This window comes from Globicephala melas, chromosome 19 (assembly GCF_963455315.2).
Source record: "Globicephala melas chromosome 19, mGloMel1.2, whole genome shotgun sequence".
Classification (NCBI taxonomy): Eukaryota; Metazoa; Chordata; class Mammalia; order Artiodactyla; family Delphinidae; genus Globicephala; species Globicephala melas.
In genome coordinates this window covers 13928019-13949701 of record NC_083332.1, presented here as the reverse complement: position 1 = coordinate 13949701, position 21683 = coordinate 13928019, and the positions used below count along the sequence as shown (strand labels likewise).

At 48.9% G+C, this 21683-nt stretch overlaps 1 protein-coding gene across 9 annotated transcripts in view; it reads left to right on the top strand.

Annotated features, from left to right (window-relative positions):
* The window catches only part of SIPA1L3 (signal induced proliferation associated 1 like 3), a 236956-nt gene that overhangs the window by 83130 nt on the left and 132143 nt on the right, over nt 1–21683 (top strand). For 7 of the 9 annotated variants that reach the window (XM_030874393.2, XM_030874387.3, XM_060288390.2 and 4 more), the window contains one exon: nt 12444–12510. The gene's annotated coding sequence lies outside the window, so the exon portion shown is untranslated. Of the gene's footprint in view, nt 1–12443; nt 12567–17007; nt 17029–21683 lie in introns of those variants that run through there. The other 2 variants (XM_030874389.3, XM_060288392.1) reach the window with 2 other exon arrangements.

The following is a 21683-nucleotide window of genomic DNA, read 5'->3' as shown; positions in this document are numbered from 1 at the left end:
TTGGGGGCTCTAGGCCCACTCAGCTCATGAGGCAGCTCAGCCAGCAGGAGTTTAAAACAGCGTGACCTGCGAGCACATGAGGAGAGAGCGCCCTGCTTCTGTTTTTGCCATTGGTTCCCTTGGGTCACTGAAGACCGGCTCCCACCCTGGCTTGGGTTTCTCTCTTGTGCTGTTGGGAGGTGCCAGCCAGGCTGACTTGTCAAAATTAATATCTCTGGCAGTTTGCTTTCTGCCTGCCCAAGGGTTGTAGAATTGGACGCATTGTGGCTATCGTGAGCAGGTGAAATTTGACGTTTGAGCTTGCAGTAGGTCAAAAAAACAGGGAATGGGGGGACAACCTTGAAGGAGAAAATATAGGGCATTAATGAGCTCAACTGAGTATTCTCCCAAGTTGCCGGAGGACATGTGACTCATCGCAACCTTTTTAGAAGACAGCCTAAAAAAGAAATCTTGTTTATTTTTGAATGAGCAGTCCATGCACGTGGTAAAGCAGTCAGATGACACAAAAAACCATGTACAGTGAAAATTAAGTCTCCCTCCCCTGTCCACTGTCACCCAGTTACCCTCCCGTGAGGACACCCATTTCGTCTGTATTCTTCCAGAGATACTCAGTACCGAAACAAGCGCATATTATACATACAGTTCTATCCTTTGATCTTGGAAGCCATTCTCTAACGTAGCTATGTAATACTCCATAAGTAGCCTTTGATGCAGAACCACCACGCCTGAGAACCTACCCTACAGAAAAAAATGGCCCCAGTACAAAAGGTTATTTACCACAGCATTCTTTGCAGTGGCCAAACAAAAAACAAAGTGAAACCCTGGAAGTAAAATGAATGCCCATTTTTCAGGGAATGATTGGTAACATATGGTACCTCCACACTATGGAATATCAGCTGCTGAAGAGAGTGGGTAAGAGCACTACCAGTTGATTTGGAGGCGTTTCTGCGATGCAGCCGAGGGAAAGCAAGATTCCAAGAAGTCAATGTGATGTGGTCCTGATTATGTAAAATGCAGTGGCGAAAGTCTGTCAGTTGTGCTGGAGTGGTGGGTATAGTACTCATGCTCTTCTGCATCACACGGCCCAGCACTCTGTCTGGGAGACTTTGCAGTGTCCTCAGTTGTGGTCAAAACAAACTTCACATGTTGGACAACACTAGAGGCCCCCTTGGGAGGGTATCTGGCCCACAGGTGGAGAGCCCATGACGTCGGTGTTGGGAAAGGCTCCCCTGGACCTCTGTCAGCCTAGGAGGGGCTAATGTGGTGCGTAGTGAGAAGTCGCTTCTAACTGACTGTGACAGGCTATTTTGACCTACTTCCCAGGCATTTGGTGGAATGAAATAAGGACAGAGTTTGGTCAGCTGTGTGAAGCGTGCAGCGCCACCAAGTCTGCCCCTTGTGAGAATAAGGCAGAGGAATTACAGAAACGCTGAAGTCGAGGCATCAGGTCAGGTCCCGATGAAGCTGCACAGGGCAGGCGGCACCCACAGCCCACCACACAGAGCCACCCAGTGGGGTGCTTCTCACATCCCGCTCCTAAAACGGACGAGCCCTATTGCCGGGGAGAGTGGACCTGGAAGGAAGGTGTTGGGTGGACACACACCCACAGGACCACTGCGTCTCGCCACTCCTGGGGCTCTGTTTGTGCTGTGGTCTGTCATCGTGGTGGCCCTGGAGTTGTTCTCTGTGAAGCTCGGCTTCCCTTCCCCTTTCCTGCTCCTAGGCCCTGGATAAGGATGCATTCCTCCAGGGTTCTGGCGTTCCCCTCGGTATGGATGTGGCTGTCAGTGGGGTAGGGGCTCATGACCCCTTTGAGTCATAACTTGTCTCCTGCTGGGCTTCACTTGCAGTAGCTGTTCTCAGACTGAGGCTTCTCCCCTCGGCTAGACCACGTTTATTCACAGTGCTTTCTCCCCACCCTTGACCATGTTCCTTACCCTGTCACCACCACCGAAAAGAAAGAACACTTCCTATCTCTGGAGCAGCATCTCTTCCTCTGTTTCCTCTCCTACTGGTCATTCATCAGAAGTGAGAGCTCAGTTCTCACTGGCTAATCTATTTCTCTGCCCCCCTCAGAGAAGGAAGGACCTGGTTGTTAGTGACCCCAAGGCTTTATCTTGCCTCTGTGTGTGTGTGTGTGTGTGTGTGTGTGTGTATGTATGAATATTCTCAGGTTTCTGGTTTGGGTAGTTGATGGTGTCTAGTGGACCTCTATCTACCCGTGGATGGGAGAGAAACAGGTACAATTAAGGATATTACATGGAGAGAGAGAGAGAATATATGTGTGTGTGTGTGTGTGCGCGTGCACACACACACACACATGGAGAGAGAGAATTCATATCTTTATTGAAAATACAAAAATATGCCCTACAGAAAATTAGGCAGTGACTGGTCATTTATTGAAATTCATTTAACAGGCATTTGCTGATCTGCCCTTATTGTGCTGTGTACAATTTGAATCTGGCAGAAAACCACTTTGGGAAAACTCATAAGACCGTGTGAAGATCACTCTCGAATCTCCCTTTTCTGCCTCACCCCCAACGGCCAGTCCATCAGCAAGGCTTGTTTGTCCTTGACCTGAAACAGATCTTCACCAGCCTCCTCCTTTCCATTCTGTTGCCCTCCCCCCCCCCGCTCCCAGCCACCACCATCTCTCCTTGGGTGTCACAGCAGCCACTTCACTGATCTCCCTGCTTCTTTTCAAGCCCGACAGTCTCTGTGCAACAGCCAGAAGGGTCTTTCAAAAATGTCAGTCAGAACACATCATTCTCCTCCTCCCCGTCATACTTAGAATAAAGAGCATATGGCCGACTGTGGCTCACACAGCCCGCGAGCTTCTGCCACATCTCCTAGCACCCCTCCCTCCCTCTCCACAGCAATCTAGGCAAGAGGGCCTCCTATGAGTTTCTTTAACAGATTTCCTCCATCCTCCTCCATCTCCTGGAATATTCTGTTTGTTTTTTTTTTTTTAACTTTCATTAGAGACTTTATTACCAATCCAGTAATTCGGTCTGGGTAGCCCTTTGAGTGTCTTTTAATTGCGAAATAATTCACATACCGTAAAATTCACCCTTTTAAAGTCTACATTTCAGTGGTTTTTAGTGTTTTCATAAGATTGTGCAGCCATCACCAGTATCTAATTCCGGTACATTTTCATCAACCCAGAAAGACACCGTGTACCCACTAGCAGTTACTCTCCTTCTGTGTCCCCCTCCTCCAGCCCCTGGCAACCACTACTCTACTTTCTGTCTCTCTGGATTTGCCTGTTCTAGACATTTAATATAAATGGAATCCTATAATATGTGGTCTTCTGTGACTGGCCTCTTTCACTCAGCATGATGTTTTCAGTGTTCATCCATGTTGTACACAAATCAGTACTTCATTCTTTTTATAGCTGAACAATATTCCACTGTATGAATGTGCTGTGTGTTGTTTATCCATTCTCCATTTGACGGCCATTCTGGGATATTCTTACTTCCATTCTCCACATGGCTTCCTTCTCCTTTCTCTTCAGTTCTGTGTTGAAACTCACTCTGGTTTCCTACATAGTATTTCTTACCGTTTGTACTTATGAATATATTTGTTTCCCTGTTTGTTTATCTTCTGTCCCCTGTTCTGGACTGTGCATTTTGTAAGGGCGTGGACTCTATCTGCTTTTGTTCACTGTGTCTACCACCCTGCCCTGCACAGTGCCCAGCGCAGGGTACTGCTTAATAGTTGCTGGATGAATGACTCAGTGTATCTCATCTTGTTCTCATTTTACCTCCTCCTAAGGCAAAATGATTGTAACCCTGTTCTGTGGGAAATTCCATATCTAGCTTTCTACTTGCTGTATCTAGCTCTCTACTTTAAATAGTGGCAGGTTGCTGGAAGGATTTCTGCGGTGTAAAACACTGCTCCGTTGGTCATCTGCTGTGTAAGTCCACGGTATCATTTGAAAGTGCATGTGGCTGCCAGTAGGAGAGATCAGAAGTAACAATGGTGTAAACTCAATGGAAGGTGGTTTCTCTTGTGAGTAAAATGTCCTGAGATCTGCAGTCTGGGGCTGGGCTGGCAGCTCCACAGTCCTCAGGTAAAGCAAGATCCTTCTGTCTTTCTGCTTAACCATTGCTAGCACGAAGCTTTCAACCTTAAGGTGGCTTCATGGTCCACTCTGACTGCTGGAGTCCAGCCAGTGAGTCTGTAGTCCAGGTGGGAATCGGGGTAGGGAACGGGCACAAAAGTGTAGTCCAGCTCTTTGTTCTTGGTGAGGAATTTTCCTTGAAGTCCCACAACAATGTCTGCCTACCTCTTGTTGACCATCCCTAGCTGCAGGGGAGTTTGGGAGATGTAGTCTTAGCTAAGCATCCCGAGAAGAAGGGGGAGAATGGCTACTGGCTGGGCAGCTAGCACCAGCAGGTCTGTTTCCTGCCCCTGGTACCCTGGGCCATGGCAGCCAGCTTCTACCCATTGGCCTGGGCCTTCAAGCCTCCTCCTTCCCCAAGTGGCCAGAATCAGAGCAGTGACTTTTTCTGTCAGGCTGACCAGAGGGTGAGGTTTTGAAGCCCCTCAAGGGCCTTCAGTCGAAAAAACTGACCATGTCGCCAGCAATAAGAATGATGGTAGCTCACCTTTGTTGAACCCTTACTACATGCTAAATCCTGCTCTAAGCATTTTTCATGGAGTCATTTACTTCATCCTCATCTCCATTTTACAGATGAGGAAACTGAGGCACAGAGAGGTTAAGTAACCCTAGACATTCTCGCTGTTAATAATGTTGTTTTTGTTCATTCTTCCCTTTCAATATATATAATGAATAAGAGGATTAAAAATAAAGCCTGACCTATTTTGGTAGATTGACCAGCGTTCTGTCTCCCATCTGATGAGCTGAGGTCTAGAGAGTGCTTTGTGGAAAAGCACTCGGCAGTTGAAGCCACACTGACAGACTGGTTTTATAGGAGTGCAGGAAGGGGCTTAACTCTTGGCACATCCAGCAAATGTCTGGTGACAGGAGGAAAAAGGATCCACAAGCTATGCAGGATTTCCCCGGCCCCTGAGCCTGCGGCCAGCAGACCGCAAAGCAGTTGTGCCAGTGGGCTGGGCTTGGCCTTTAAAATCATGGTCTACCTGACTGCTCTTAGAGGTCTGTGGGGTGAAAGAAGGCTGTCTCTGTTTCAGGTCCTCTGAGAATTAATTCAGGCACCAAGTCATCTTTCTGGATGCCTCTGATCAGCCATGCTTGGTGGAAATTTTTGATTCCCAAAGTTGACCTCTGAGTTGAGTCTTTTCGAGACACCTTCAGGTCCCTGTTAGTGGCTGTTTGCAGACTCTCTGGGGTGATGGCACAGCACGTGGCCGCTGGAGTCTGGAGGTAGCAGGTGTTTCGGTTAGGAGTGCATTTGGCTGCAAGTATCAGACTACACAGGTGGCATTGTCACTTTAACACATTGGAGGTTGTTTGTGTCTTATAGCATCTGGAGGGAGATAATGTGGCTCAATGGCTTGGCAGAGTGAATGCCAGTGCTGCTCTGACTCTCTTGCCCCCTCATGGCCACAAGACGGCTGCTGCACCCCCCTTCCCCAGTGGGCCGGGGGACCCTGAGAGTTGAGCCCTTCTATTCTGAGTAGTGTTCTGGGGACAAGAGGGACCCTCTCAAATCCTGGTGTCATGTCCACATTCCAAGCTGGAAAAAGGCAGACTGACGAAGAGGCAGAGGACTGTGTGGATGAGTCTGACCCTCTTTGTGAAGAGAACAAACACGTTCCCAGATTCCCTGAATGAGAAACCTTCGCTTACCCCAATGTGAAGATATGCTTCTGCATTGTCTAGATACACTCGTATTTTCCTTTTGCATTTAGGTCTTGGATCCATCTGAAAACAATGTCTGAATGTAGAATGAGATGGGGCTCAAGGCTGAGCCTTTCTTCTTAACTCTGTGTTTGGGAAGCGGCATTGTTGGTAGTTCTGGAGCCAGACGCACTGAGTTCGAATCCTTCCTGGCTGTGCCACCTGCTTGGCTGTGGGATCTTGGGTAGGCTGCCCCACTCTGTGCAGCAGTTTTCTGGTCTGTTAAAATGGGGAATGCTGGTAGACCCGACTCCACAGGGTTGTTATGATGGTTAAATGAGTTGCTAGCTAACTTGAAAACAGTGCCTGGCATGTAGCAAAATCAAAGCAAAAACCTCGTGCTTCAAGCCAGAATGAGAATTTGCAAGGCCACGTGGGTCTGGGAATCCCAGACCCCAGTCAGCTGGGAAGGCGAAGCATGTCACTGAGGTCACCATCTCTTTCTCTTGACAAGAAATTGTCAAACCGTTACGAAGATGTCTGTTCCAGTGTACACTCGCACCTGCAGTGACTTCTCCTTATTCCATAACTTCAGTACGTTTGGCGGTGTCAGACTCTGATGTTTTGGCCAATCTGCTGTGCATGAGATGGTCATGCATTGATGCTTTTCCCGAGCAGTTTCTCTGCAGGGGTCTGTCGTGTGCCACTGTACCGCAGAGTTACTTGGGCTGGGCTGGAGGCAGGGCAGCCATTAGACCCTCCGGCACAGTGAAGTCCTCAGAGCCCCGTGTTCAGAGCCCATTACCATGATGCTTCCCTTGTGGGAGGGGAGGGGCTGGGGAGAGGACAGAAGATGAGGATGTAAGACCCTCGTAGTCAGCAATACAGCCTTAGTCACATTTGTGGACTGAATCAATCAGTGAAAGAACCAGTGCTGAATCGTTAGTGTATGTTATTAATAGAATATGGGTCATAAGAGAAAACATGATTAATTACAAGGTGATCCCAGCAGCTGTCATACAGGATCGTGATTGAGGGCTTAGATTTTCCCAAGGCAAAGTCCTCTCTTCGCAAAGCAACGTTTCTTTGTTGGCAGGTGGGTAGAGGCAGTTAAATGAATGGAGATTTTCCTAAGTCACTATTTCAAAGATGGGATGGGGATGGGTATAATGGGAATCTTCTCTAAATGAAGGACGACTGAACCACTTTATTAGTAGGGGAGTAGGTCCCCGCTGCCGCAATGTGAATCTCTGGTAAAGTCTAAAAAGGAGAATGCAACTTGTAGCAGAAGCCCCCTGTGGGCTTGCTTCTCCTTCAGCTCAAATCTGAATGCCTAGATCAGCCACTTAGACACCTGGCCGCCCCCATCACCGCTTGGTCAGGAGGGGTGCGTGTGGCCAGGCCCTCTTAGGGGTTGGGCGCCCAGGGGGTGTGTCCTGTTCCGAGACAGAAAGCAGAAGAGAAAGCTGCCGTCTCTGGGCTCAGGGAGAGAAAAGAGCTAGTAACCCTGGTCCCAGTCTTTGGGGCTATTAATTCTGTGCACTGGAAAAACGGGTGCCAGCAACAGTCACAGGCTCTGACCAGTCAGATTAGCCACCCCTTCTTCCTTCCTTGGTCTTCGTGGTGAGGTGCGAATGGATGGTCTTTTCCTTGTGAGTTGAGATGAAATACGAGGGAAGGAGTGCAGGAACAGGAAGGCCCAGGTGCACCGGCTGAGTCTGCCTTGGGGTCAGGAGAGCAGCGCCCTGGCTGGCTGGCTGGCCCTGCAGAAGCACCTCGCCCGGAGCCATGGCATGCAATAATGCCGGCTTCACAGGATTTCAGCGAGGCTGGAAACCAAGGTCATTAACATGTAAATACTTTGAAATGGGATATAAGCGATTGGTTTTCAGGATGTTGTTTGTGGAGTAATGGAACTTTTGTCAGACACTTCCCTGAAAGCCCATTTTTAAAAACAGAAAAAAGTGGAGCTGCTGTAGGTGAATGGGGGTGCAGAGGCCTGGAGACTCGCCCGCTACCCCCCTTACCCTCTGCTGTCTCCCCAAGGACCATACTCAGGGGAGTTCAAGGTGAAACCTCCTGGGACTCTAGGGAGGCCTGGCTCTGCCTCCAGCTGGCCCTGGGCCCCAAGCAAGTCATCTCAGCATTCTGAACCTCAGTTTTCTTATCTGTCAAGTGGGCAGATCAGACTAGATGGAAGAGTTCTTCACCCAGTTCCTATGAACAGAGGCTTCAGAGATCTTTGACATCCTTGAAATAGTTGTGTGTGTGTGTGTGTGTGTGTGTGTGTGTGTGTGTGTGTGTGTTTCCTGGAGAGACATGCCATAGTTTTGTTTTGTCAGCCCCTCACAAGGATTGTATTCACTGGAACATGAAGGAGCGCTGTATTGATTTCTGAGGTCCCTTCCAGTTCTATCAGTCAGTTATTTCTGTTGTAAATGACAGAATCTCCCCAACCCAAACTGTCTTAAACTGCAAAGGGAAGTTAATGGCTCTGGGACCTGAAATCTCAGAGCTAGCCTGACTGGAGTCTGCACTCAGGTATTCTTGTCAGGAATACACCCTTCCCCACTGCGGGATTCTGCTTCTTTCACCTTTGACTTTATTCTTAGGTGTCCCTCCCCTCCCTCAGGTGGCAAAGAAGCCTTCAATAGCCCCTGCCTTACACCCGTTTCTTTCCCCCAGTAATCCAGCAAAATTTCCAGGGCCAACTCTGATTGGCCTTGCTTGGATCATGTGTCTCTCCCAGAGCCAATCACTGTGGCTGAGGGGAGGAACCATCAGGCTACGAGTCAAGGCCGGACCCGCTCTCACTCCCAGGTTCTCTCATCTTGGCTTCTACTTCTTGGTATACACCCTGGGAAGCGAGGTGTGCAGCCCTGTGACTGTGACTTATGTGACAACTGAGCGAGGGCTGTTGCTCTGGTAGGTGCTGGAGTTGCTGAAGCAATTCCAAGGGCATCTTCCCTTCCCAGGTAGTGTAAGAGGGGCTCTGGGATGTCTGGGGTTCTGGCTGAATTCCTGGCACTGTAGCCTGCCTTTGCTGCCATTTCTACAACCCTTCAGCATCTGCTGCGGCCCCTCCTGTGTATCAGGGACCTCAAACTGATGGACATCACAGCTTCCTCCACTTGACAGGGAGTAGATTCTCAGCTCAGAGGGATGTGGCAGCACTGCACGTCACTGCTAATGTGCCTTTAAAGAGCCATGAACATCACTCTAGAGAAAGAAAGGGGGGAAAATGAGTGTCAGAAAAGCAATTTCTGATGCAATTTAAAAGGCAGTGATTACAATTTTACAGGATTTTTATTGCAGGGGCTTCCTGATCATCCCAGGAATTTTTTTAATGGGAAGTCTGGTGATAAAGGAAAATGTTCTGGGTGCTTCTGGTTCCCTCCTGGCCTGCCAAGCATCTTGAAAATCAAAATTGTTAGTGTTTCATAGACCAGCTTTAGGGATTGCAACTACCCAAGATGCTGTTTCTGATCTTTCAAAGAGTGTGTGTTTTTCTGTATTTGCTGATTCAATGTATAGTAACTGTTTCTAATTTTATTTTATGCTTTCCTAAGTGGCTTGGTCGTAAGCTCTGGGAGTTGTCAAGAACCCTACTCACTTCTTCCCTTCTATGTTAGTTGAGAGTCATTCGGTTGCGTGAACAAATAGAAATTCAGGTCAGCCTGCATAAGTATAAAAGGAAGTGTTTGAACTCACAGCCTGGAACATTCTATGTGTAATGGCTTCAGGGCTGCCAGGACCCTGTTTTCTTCCATCTCTTGGCTGCAGTCCTTTGTTGGTTTTATGGTCAGATAGGCTCTGAGGCAGCTCCACATATATATGCAACCAATTTAGCAGCCCCAGAGATTTCCCCGTAATCCCAGCACATGTCCTGAGACTGTTTAGTGGACCTAATCAGCCCGGCTTTGGTTCCAGGGCCACCCGAGCCATGTCTGAGGCTGGGGGCGGGGAAGAGGAGATGCGGTGGCTTTATTGGCCAGGCCTGGGTTTTGTGACACCACTCTCTCCCCTACCAGCCCATGGATTGGGTCATTCCCACAGGAATTCCATGGGCTGAGTGAGAAAGATGAGGTTCGGAGGGCCGACCTGGAAAGGGAAATGGATGCAGGATGAACCAAAACCACCAATGCTCAGGACCCCTTCCCATACGAAACTCACGAGGATCTGAATCTGCCACACACCCCCTGGTTGTTACGCTCCCTGGGCACATGCTCCACCTTTACCCTGTCTCAGGGCTAGCATAGGGGTTCTTAATCTCAGGTCCATGGACCCTTGAAGGGTCCTTGGATGGAATTTAGAGGATTGTGAAGTTGACTGGGAAAAAAATTACATCTTTATTTTCTCTACCATCTAACTAAAATTTAGCATTTCCATTCCTTCTGAACAAGGGCCAAAAACCATGTTGTATCAGCAACGCCTGTGACTTTGTCGCTGCTAGAGATCAAAACGTTTTCCATGGGCTTCCCTGGTGGAGTAGTGGTTGAGAGTCCGCCTGCCGATGCAGGGGACACGGGTTCGTGCCCCGGTCCGGGAAGATCCCACATGCCATGGAGCGGCTGGACCCGTGAGTCATGGCCGCTGGACCTGCGCGTCTGGAGCCTGTGCTCCGCAACGGGAGAGGCCACAACAGTGAGAGGCCCGCGTACCGCAAAAAAAACAAAAAACAAAAAAACAGCGTTTTCCATGTCACATTACAGTTGTTGTAGATATTACAAAGTACTGTTTACACTCATCTCTTTCTAAATTACTATAGTTATTGGACCCACCACTAAGATCTCATAATTTAAAGCATTCACAAAGAAGCACAAATATTACTGTATCTCAGGTTAGGTTTTGTTTTACAGATATTTTCTTTCGTTTTTGTTTGTTTGTTTGTTTGTTTTTTCAGTACGCAGACCTCTCACTGTTGTGGCCTCTCCCGTTGCGGAGCACAGGCTCCGGACGCACAGGCTCAGCGGCCATGGCTCACGGGCCCAGCCACTCCGTGGCATGTGGGATTTTCCCGGACCGGGGCACGAACCTGTGTCCCCTGCATCAGCAGACGGACTCTCAACCACTGCGCCACCAGGGAAGCCCTGTTTTACAGATATTTTGGTATCTGAATATAATCGATTTCCCTTGTAATCTTGTGTATTGTATTTTGTACATTTGAACACATGTTTCTGAGAAGGAGCCCAAACCCTTCTTCACTAGGCTGTCAACAGGGGTTCCTGGCCTGAGAAAGGTAAAGAACCCCTTTTGGCTTCTCCAGAACCCCTAAGGGCAAGATTATTGAAGCTATCCTGATTCCTGGACTCTGGAAAGTAGGCCAGCTGCTTGCTAGGTTTCCTTCCTCTGAGGTCCCCTGGAGAAGCTGGCTGGCATTTGAGGTCGGCCTTGGCATGTGGACGGCATGTGGACATGGCAGCATTGGGGAAGGATGGGGAGAGGCCTTGCCAGCCTGCAGTTAGCCCTGTCTTCATTGACCGCCATGACCATGTGGCCTGGCCAGGTGGTCGGGAGCAGGCACTGGAGGCAGGCTGCCTGGGTTCATCCCACCTGCAGTGTACTTTTGACTGGCTGGGCAGCCTCTAGGGTTACTGGGGGAGTGAAATGAGTCGGCATGTTCTGCTAGGGTGGAGCCTGGCACATAGGGAGTGAGAATCATTGTTTAGCGTATAGGAAGGTTCTAGGTTGTTCTCTCAGATCTCACCTCCCTGGCTTAGTAAGTGCCTGGCCTAAACCAAAATGTGATGGTGAGCAATGCAGACAGTAGCTTCTTGGCCTGGAGACATTCATTCATCCATGAAATACCCACTCAAATATGCACAACCATACTAAATATTCAAAAACATAAATTAATGATACAAAGTTACTGGGGCTTCCCTGGTGGCGCAGTGGTTGAGAGTCCACCTGCCGATGCAGGGGACGCGGGTTCGTGCCCCGGTCCGGGAAGATCCCACATGCCGCGGAGCGGCTGGGCCCGTGAGCCATGGCCGCTGAGCCTGCGCGTCCGGAGCCTGTGCTCCGCAACGGGAGAGGCCACAACAGTGAGAGGCCCGCGTACCGCCAAAAAAAAAAATTAAAAAAATATAATAATAATACAAAGTTACAAGCCAGTGCTTTTTCTCTGCCACTCCTCTGCTCACAGTTGTCTGAAGGCAATGTCTTTATAATGGGCTTCCATCTGCCCCGTCACCTCCCTGCCCTCATGTCTCTCTCTCTCTCTCTCTTTCTCTCTCTCTCTCTCTCTCTCTATCTCTCTCCCCCCACACCCCCCACCCCCCGCCCCGGCCCTCCTGCCTCAGGTCCTGTGCAGTGGCCGTCCCTGTGCCTGGAAGGCTCTTTCCCAGATAGTCACCCAATTCGTGGTCTCCTGTCTTCAGGTCTCTGTCCTCAGGCCTCCTCTGACCTCTCTGTAGCAGCAGCCCGTTGCTCTCCTCAGCCTACTTAGTCTCCATCAAGGTGCCGCCACTCCCTGGCTGAGGATTGCGTTTGTTCAGTGTCTCCCTCCCCTGTTGGAGTGTCTGCCCCCTGAGGACAGCGACTTTGTCTTGGTCACGGGTGTACCCTCGGTGCCTGGCACGCAGCAGGCGTTCAATAAATATTTGAACAGGTGGATACTACAGCAGGAAGGCTCATGCTGGCCAAAGATATAACCTCGTTTTTTTTCTCTCCGCAGATGCACAGTCTTTGACCTCGGCCCTCCTGGGACCCTCAAGGAGCACTAGTGTCCAGAACATACTAAGGTTGAGTACTGAGATTCATGTGACTTTCATTTGCTTAAGTTTTACGGCTCATACATGTAAGCCTCTTTATTATTTAAAAAATTTTTTGTTTGAAAGAGTGCCAAGGGAAAGATGTGTGACTCCTTCCCTGTCCCTCCCAACACCCACAGTCTGACATCTTCCCTCCGAGGTCATTGCAGTCAGTAGTTGGGTGGGTGTCTGGCTGGACCTTTCTTCCTGCTCGTGAACATTCCTCCTTATCCAAATACACCCTCATTATTTTAATTTCTTACATAGAGAAAAAAGAAGCCGTGCTAGATGACGCTTCTGCAGCATGTTTCCCACTGTCCCCAGTGGTAGTGTATCTTGAAGATCTTCGTTCATAGCATCCATCAGTGTATCACAGTCTTTTTTTTTTTTAACTTTTCAATTTCCATTTTAAATTTTACACAGAGTGAAATTCACTTTTTGGTCTATGGTTCTTTGAGTTTAGGCAAATGCATGCCGTTGTGTGACTGCCACCACAGTTAAGATACAGAATGGCCCCATCACCCCATGTGTGGATGCGCTGTTTATCTATAGGCTAAAAGTATAGTGTAGGTAGTTACACGAAATTAAACTATGTACACATGATAAGTACTTACCTGTAATATAAAGATTTTGAATGTGTTATAATTAGGTTTCTGGGTTTCTTGCTAGTGAGCACCCTCTTTGGTTTCTTTGGCCCCGACCAAGTAAAGAAGGGGGCCTCAGGGTGTGGGGCAGTCCAGGTGGTAGTGGGGCATTCCTAAACAAGGATGTCAACCCTTGTTGGCAGGATGCCACAAGGGGCTTGGGAGAGGGGGTGCTGTCTGATCCTTGAATCACCAAGAGACCCCAGTAGCGTGGCAAGTGGGAGAACAGAAGATTCTGGCGTCCAGACTCTGGACGCAGATAGTGGTGTTGGCTGAGTTGCAGGGACCAGTCAGTCGAGTTTGGGAACTGAGTGCATCTAGACAGGGGGACTTCCCCAGCGGTCCAGTGGTTAGGACTCCGCACTCTCACTGCCGAGGGCCTGGGTTCGATCCCTGGTCGGGGAACTAAGATCCCGTAAGCCGTGTGGCGTGGCCAAAAACAAAAGTTAAAAAAAAAAAATCTAGACAGTATCCTCTCCCTTGGCTGTTTCTTAGGTCCCTTCATGTTCCTTCATCCTGGCCTAAGGCTCTGCCCGGGTACCTGGAGCTTGTTTGTGGGACAGTCTCTTGGGGCCAGATTTCCATTAAGGGATGTTTCTTGGCACAATTCTGGTTTTTTTAAACATCTTTATTGGAGTATAATTGCTTTACAATGGTGTGTTAGTTTCTGCTTTATAACAAAGTGAGTCAGCTATACATATACATATATCCCCATATCTCCTCCCTCTTGCGTCTCCCTCCCACCCTCCCTATCCCACCCCTCTAGGTGGTCATAAAGCACTGAGCTGATCTCCCTGTGCTATGCGGCTGCTTCCCACTAGCTATCTGTTTTACATTTGGTAGTGTATATATGCCCATGCCACCCTCTCACTTCGTCCTAGCTTACCCTTCCCCCACCCCGTGTCCTCAAGTCCATTCTCTATGTCTGCATCTTTATTACTGTCCTGCCCCTAGGTTCATCAGAACCTTTTTTTTTTTTAAGATTCCATATATATGTGTTAGCATACGGTATTTATTTTTCTCTTTCTGACTTACTTCACTCTGTATGACAGTCTCTAGGTCCATCCACCTCACTACAAATAACTCAATTTCGTTTCTTTTTGTGGCTGAGTTATATTCCATTGTACATATGTGCCACATCTTCTTTATCCATTCATCTGTCGATGGACACTTAGGTTGCTTCCATGTCCTGGCTGTTGTAAATAGAGCTGCAGTGAACATTCTGGTACATGACTCTTTTTGAATTATCGTTTTCTCAGGGTATATGCCCAGCAATGGGATTGCTGGGTCGTATGGTAGTTCTATTTTTGGTATTTTAAGGAACCTCCATACTGTTCTCCATAGTGGCTGTATCAATTTACATTCCCACCAACAATGCAAGAGGGTTCCCTTTTCTCCACACCCTCTCCAGCATTTATTGTTTGTAGACTTTTTGATGATGGCCATACAATTCTGTATTAACTTTTTTATTTTAAAGGAATTTTAGACTTAAAAAAAGTGACAAAAATAGTACAGAGAGTTCACATTATCTACCCTTCACCCAGCATCCCCAAATGCTACCATCTTATACAACTGTAGCACAACTATTAAAACTAGGAAATGACCACTGGTCTAGTACTATGAACTAAGTTATAGACTTCAGTCATATTTCAACTAGTTTTTCTACGATGTCCTTTCTCTTTTCCAAGACCCTATCCAGGATCCTTACTGCATTTAGTTGTCATGTCTCTTTAATCCTCCTCCAATCCGCATCGGTTCCTCAGTCTTTCCTTGTCTTTTATGACCGTGACACTCTGGAAGAGAGCTGTCCTGCTATTTTGTGGATTGTCTCAGTTTGGCTTTGTCTGATGTTTCCTCATGACAGGGCTGAGCTTATGCATTATTTGGCAGAGGTGAGGGGCCCGCCTCGGTGCACGGCACCAGCGGGTCCACGTGTCTCATCACTGGTGCTGTTAACCTGGATCACTTCATCCAGGTGCTGTCTGCTGGGTTACTCCACTGCCCAGTGTCTGCTGGGTTACTCCAGCAGGTGCTGTCTGCTGGGTTACTCCACTGCCCAGTAACTGGTTTTTCCCTTTGCAATTGATAGTTATCTCGGGGGAGGTGCTCTGAGACTACACTTGTTTCTCCTTGAACTTGCACGTGCTCATTTTGGCATGCATTGGTAGGGTGAATCTTGCCTGCAACAGTTATCACTGTGGTATCTCCCTAATGGTGAATTTTGTATGTCCCTCATTTCTGCTACATTTATGAGTTGTCCACATAATTGGTTCTGTTAAGGGAGACCTGTCCCTTCTCCCTCATTTATTTCAGTTATTCGGTTATTAGCATATATCTGTGTGGCATCATAGATACTCATTTTAATCTAGCTCGTCCCTTTTTAATGCAGTAAAAGGTTCCAGTTTCTGAGTGAATTCCTAGTATTGCCTCTTAAACCGCAGGAGGACCGGCGTCATTCCTACATGGTAACGAGCGCCTTAGGGACTGGAAAGCAGGAGACAGGGTTTCATTTGTTCCTTCATTCATTTCTTTCCTTCACTCAACAAAGGCCTCTGAGCACCTACTGTTATGGTCCAGGTGCTGGGGATTCAGGAATGAACAAAACAAACACAGTCCTTTCCCTACAGGAACTGACATCCTACTGGAGGATAAAACAATAAGCAGACAAACGAGTAAATGTGGGGATAAGTACTACAGGGATCAGTAAAGCAGGAAAGAGGACTGACTGGGAGCAACAGTGATTTGATTTGATTTTAATTTTTATTTTTTTTGGCCACACCGTGCGGCATGTGGGATCTTAGTTCCCCAACCAGGGATCGAACCTATGCCCCCGGCATTGGGAGCACGGAGTCTTAACCAGTGGACCACCAGGGAAGTCCAAGGGGGTGATTTTAGACCAGGTGATCCAGGAAGGCCTCTCTGAGGAGGCCCTGAAGGGAAGGAACAAGGCAGGACCCCGACCTAATTCTTCCATCTGCCAGCCAGGAGAGCTAAACGAATTCTCTCACTTCTGAACAGGGTTTCAGGAATTGTGGCAAACAGGAAAATGTGTTACCTCTCTGAGGGGCAGCCCCTACTGAGCTCTAGCCCATTTGTTGCCCTGGGGAAATGCCAAGTCTTGCCAGATCTGGTGATTTTTTTTCCCCAATAGAAGACAGAAATGAGGAATTCTTGCTTGTCCATGGAACCCAAATTATGCTACATCAGCTAACTTTCAGGGATATGTGGATGAATATCTTTTGTTCATTTTCACTGTATTTATTTATTTCCTTATTTATCTATTTATTTATTTTAAATATTTATTTATTGGGCTGTGCCAGGTCTTAGTTGTGGCATGCACGATCTAGTTCCCCAACCAGGGATCGAACCCAGGCCCCCTGCATTGGAAGCGTGGAGTCTTAGCCACTGGACCACCAGGGAAGTCCCTCATTGTATTTATTCATTAAGTTACCTTTGGAACAAAAGATACCAGTTTTTTGTTTTGGTAGGAATGTAGATTTTGTTTTACATATATGTATATATATTCAAGTTTAAAAGTGAGTTGATTTAAAGGAACTATTAAGTAAGTAATTGTACAGCTGGGACATAGATGCAGTTGAAAAGGAAGGGTGAAGCACAGCTAGTGAGGTTTGGTAAACGCGGTCCTGTCTTGACCTTCCACTCTTTCTCCTCTGGATCAGGGGTTCTCAGCCGGGGACCTGAACTGAGGCTGGCAAACGATGACCATGGACATGTGCCCTGAGCCATTTGTGTCATGATGGGTGTATCAGCCAGGAATGCTTTCAGCGGCAAAAACAGAAAACCCAGCTCACAGCAGCTTAAACAAATGAGGCTCAATTTCTCTCCCATAACAACAAACCCAGAGGTACTTGGCTGCCGATGTCAGTTCAGAGGCTGAGGGACGTCCGGGCTGGGGCCTCCTTGATTCCCTTGGCCTTTCCCTCATGGCTGCAAGGTTGCTGCTTGCAGCTACAACTGGAACAAGGAAGGGGGAGAGTCAACTCCAAGCAGTGTGGTTTTCTTTCAGTTCTGAACCACTTCAGCAATCCCAGAATCCCCCTCCCCAGAAGATTCCACTTACATCTCATTGACCAGAAATGGGTCACATAGCCTCTCCCTATTTCAAGGAAGGTGAGAAATGTTGTTTGGCTTTTCAGCCTCTCCTGAGGAGGAAGCCAGAGAAAAAGGGAACTGAGAGTGTCAGTTGGGTTATCCAGCCAACAGCGTCTGGCTCCACAGGGGAACAAAAACAATAATAATGAACATTAATGGGTGCAGACTCTATGCCGAGCCCTGCTTTAAGGGCTGCATGATCTCATTCAGTCCTTCCACCCACCCTATGATGTCACTGCTGTGATCTCTCCATAGTAATGACTTGGAAACTGAGGCAGAGAGTGGTGACGCCCTTTATCAAGCAGAGGAGCCAGGGTGGGAACCTTTGCAGTGTCTCCAGAGCCCTCGCTCTTGGCCACTACACTTTGTCACTTCGTAAGAGGTCCTGGGGTCCCAGACTGCTAGCTATCTGACCTCAGTTTAAATTCATCTAGGAAGGGAGGGACAGGGCAGCATATTTCGCTTTAGGGAAGTTTTGATCATTAAAAAGCTTCCTCGTGAATCACATCCATTCTGTGTAGCTGTCTCTCACTGGTTCTGGTCCAGTCCTGATGAAGGGCACCAGGCACACATCTTCCTCCTGGCAGCCCTTGGTGGCTTGCAGATGGCAGAGTCTTCTCCTGGCCTCCTTTTCCAAACACACTGTACCTGTGCTTTTAGCTCTTCTTCCCAGAAGGACGCTTCCAGCCTTCTTTCCTTTCTTGGGGTTCTGCTGGTTGATTCAACTCACATTTACTTTGCGCCCCCTCGGTGCCCATCCCTGTAGTGTAGTGGTGCGGGTGAGACGGCCTCATGGCTGAGCGGACCCTGTACCTGGGGGGCTCCTCGTCCAGGGAGGGAGCAGGCCCTCAGACAGTGACAGCCCAGGGTGGTCAGGGCTGTATGCGGGAACCCCAGGGGCTGATGAGAGCCCACAGGAAGTGCCCAGGCAAGCCTGGGGGTCAGGGAGGTCTCCTGGAAGCAGCTTTGGGCTTTGAAGGAAGAATAGAGATTTGTCAAGGAGCAATTTCCCCCCTCTTCTCCACCTCCCCTTTCTTCAGTGAAACTCTTTCACTGCAGCTCTCCTTGCTGAATCTCCACCCCCTTCCTCTGTAAGATGAAGGGTTTGGACTTGGGTTTCCATCCGTCCATCCAGCAAACATATCCCATTTGAGCACTAGGCTTACAGGGATACCCTCTTGGATAGAGAGTATTTGGGGAAAGCTCTGTCATGAGAGTCATGAGAGTCCTAAGAGGGAAAGCCACAGGGCCATGGGAACTCGGAGGAGACACCTGACACTGGCTTGGGGCTTCAGGGCCAGCTTCTTGAAGGCTGCGAAATCCATCACAACGGGCTGACACAGTGGCCGAGAGCACAGAGTCCAGCTAACCTGGGGTCTAGTCTTAGCTTGATCACTGACGAGCCCCAAGTAGGGAGCCTAACTCTGGGAGCTTCCGTTTCCTCCTAAGGTTGTTTTGGGAATTACAACGTGACTGTGAATCTCAAGTACTTAGTGCCTGGCCGAAGTAGTCATATAACAGATGAGATGGCGCTGGTGGCCACTTAGATTCATTAGCCTTTACTGCATGTCAGAAGTTAGGCAGCCTAGTCACCAGCCTGGAAGAGAATAATAAGCACTCACTGCTGCTGTTAGGATTACTTATTCAGCAAATAGGAGTGTTTACCTCGTGCCCAGCCCTGAGCTAGCATGGTGCCTGGATATAGCTGGACTGTGCTCTGGAAACAGGGCTTGTACAACTGAGGCCTGGGCCAGAAATTTTACGGGAGAAGAGAGGAGTTTCCTTGGTGGGTATTGGAAACCCATAGCTTCCGGTCTCCCAGTCCCCTTTCCAATTAGTCCCCAGGCCTTTCACATCGGCCTCCAGCATGTGGGCTGCCCTTGACCTCTGTGGCCAGAACGCATGGATGCTCTCTCTGCTCAACCCATCAGCCGAGTCCCAAATTAGACCTGACAGTGTGATTTATTCTCTGGGATGGAGCTGGGAGGGCAGAGCCCCAGTGGGTGATTCCGAGGGAAGGTTGTCAGCCCGAATTAGCCCAGGCCCTTCATGCAGCCTTGCTGTTTCAGCTTCCCCTAACTAATAGGGTTTTCCCAGGGTGTTGCTGGCTTCTGAGCAGCCTCTTCCCAATTCCCAGGGGCTGAGACTTGGCTGTGATCCCTTAGGAGCTGTGTTTGATGAGCGCCCCGAGGCCTCGGGCTCTGTCTGAAGGGAGTGGGGGCTCTGGGTCCTTTCATCTGCCTCATCAGGCACTGAAAGTGGCGATTCCCCGGGGAGTAGTTATGCAGTCTGCCCCTCTCGCCCTGAGTTCAGAACTGCCAGCTGAAGGCCACCGCCTTGCTCCTCACCTCCCAATCTGTAATCACAGTTGTGTCTGCCTTCATTCATTCACACAGAATGCCAGTGAGAGGCAAGATTCCGCTGCAGGAGCAAATTAACCCTGAAATCCTAGAGGTTGAACACAGCAAATGTCTATTTCTTACTCATGACCCAAGTCAGCTCAGCTGGGGGCTTTGCCTTGAACCTCAGGGACCCAGGATGGGGCGGGGGGGGGGGGCTCCCCTGTCTTGTAGCATCACAACTGGAACACACAGTCTCCAGGGTCACCATGGCAGTACAGGGGAACTAGAGGGTCACACCGCAGCACTTAGATGCCAAGGCCAGAGTGACGCAGGCCACCTCTGCTCACACCCAGAACTAGCCGTGTGGCCTTGCCTAACTAACTGCAAGGGGCTGGGATGTGGGAGCATGTGGGTATTCAGTGAGCAGTAAATATCCTGGCCACAATAGGCAAGTGTGGTATTTATTAAGCACCTACTGTGTGCCGGGTTTTCTAAGAGGGCTCTGGAAGTACAGAGGTTCGGTGGAGGAAACAGAACCTCAGTAAGAATTCATAGAAGCCGCTGTGTCATTACATCTGCACTAAGTGCCCTGATGGAAGAGCCATGACAGCCTATCCGGGGGAACCTGACATGTTTCGAGAGGTCAGGAGATGTCTCTCATAAGGACTGCCGTTTGAGGGGAGGCCTGAAGGATGTGTAGACCTTAATGGATGGGGGCAGCAGTCCCAGTAGAGGGAACAGCATCAGCGGAGTTCTGGAGCTGGGAAGGAGCTTGGTTCTGGGAAGGAACTGGAAGGTGGCCAGCAACACTGTAGGATACGGAGTTGGGGAGAGGAAGCTGGGGGCAGACCATGCAGGGTCTGCGTGGCTGTGAGGAGGAGTTTGGTATTTGTTAACACCTACCTTTTGGAGCTGTTGAAAGAATCAAATGAGCTCAGTCATTCTTTCAGCAAATGCTGAGTTTCAGCTCTTTGGCAGACAGTGTTTCAGGTCCGAGGGACGTAACTATGGACAAGACGGACAAACGTCCCTGCTCTCACGGAGCTGGCATTCTTGAAGGGGAGACAGATAAGAAACCAGAAGAGAAACAAATAATATAATTGTACTTCGTGAAAAAACTTCTGAGCAATGAAATAGGGTCATTTAATAGAGAGCATTTAGTTTGGATTCTTTGGGCTATAAGTAGTAGCAAACCCCATTTGTGCTGGCTTAAGCTGTCAGGAAATGTGTGGGCTCCCCAAGTCCAAGTGTTTTGGGGCTGCCTTCTGGGCTGGTGATTGGGCAGCTCAGCATGGATGGCGTGGTGGAGAACCCAGGTTCATTCTGCAGCAGCTGGGCTGTCCATGATGCACTTTTACCTTAAGACAGGTCCCTTCCATGATCATTGGGTGGCAGTTGGGACATTGCAGGGAGTCTCAGGGGTGGGAACAGAAGCTTTTTCAAACTCTGTGCGCCCCAAGGATCTCTGTAGTCCACCTTTGTAGGCAGTGAATTTATAGGGCCAGTGGGAGAGCAGGGAGGAGGCTTCTGCCATAGTCCAGACGGGAGACGGTGGAGGACAGAACCAGGATGGGAGGGAGTGGAGGGTGAGGAGGGGGGCAGGTTAGGAGGTAGAATGGCCAGGACTTGCTAACAACATGGCTGCTGGAAAGAAAGGATGCTGAGCACACACGCGCGCGTGCACTAGCACGCGCACACACACACACACACGCACACAGAGATATCTGTCCACCTTGTACTGTGTCCTCCTCTTGTAAAAGGCTTGGTACACATTTGCATAGTACAGGCTCTGAGAAATCTTGCAGGGAAGAAACCTGCTTCTTTGACTATGGAATCTTTTTATTTTCTGAAAGGCACTTAGTAACATGTTCTGCAGAAAAAATTGAAAATTTTTGCTTTAATAATAATTCTCATCTTTGTGGCATATTAGAGTCACGTGGGGAGCTTTAAGAAACCCCAAGGCCTGGGCCCCACCCCAGAACATTTCACTAGAGTCACCAAGGGTAGGACCAGGCGTGGGATGGGGTTTTTTTTTAAAGCTCCCCAGATGTTTCCAGGGTGCGGC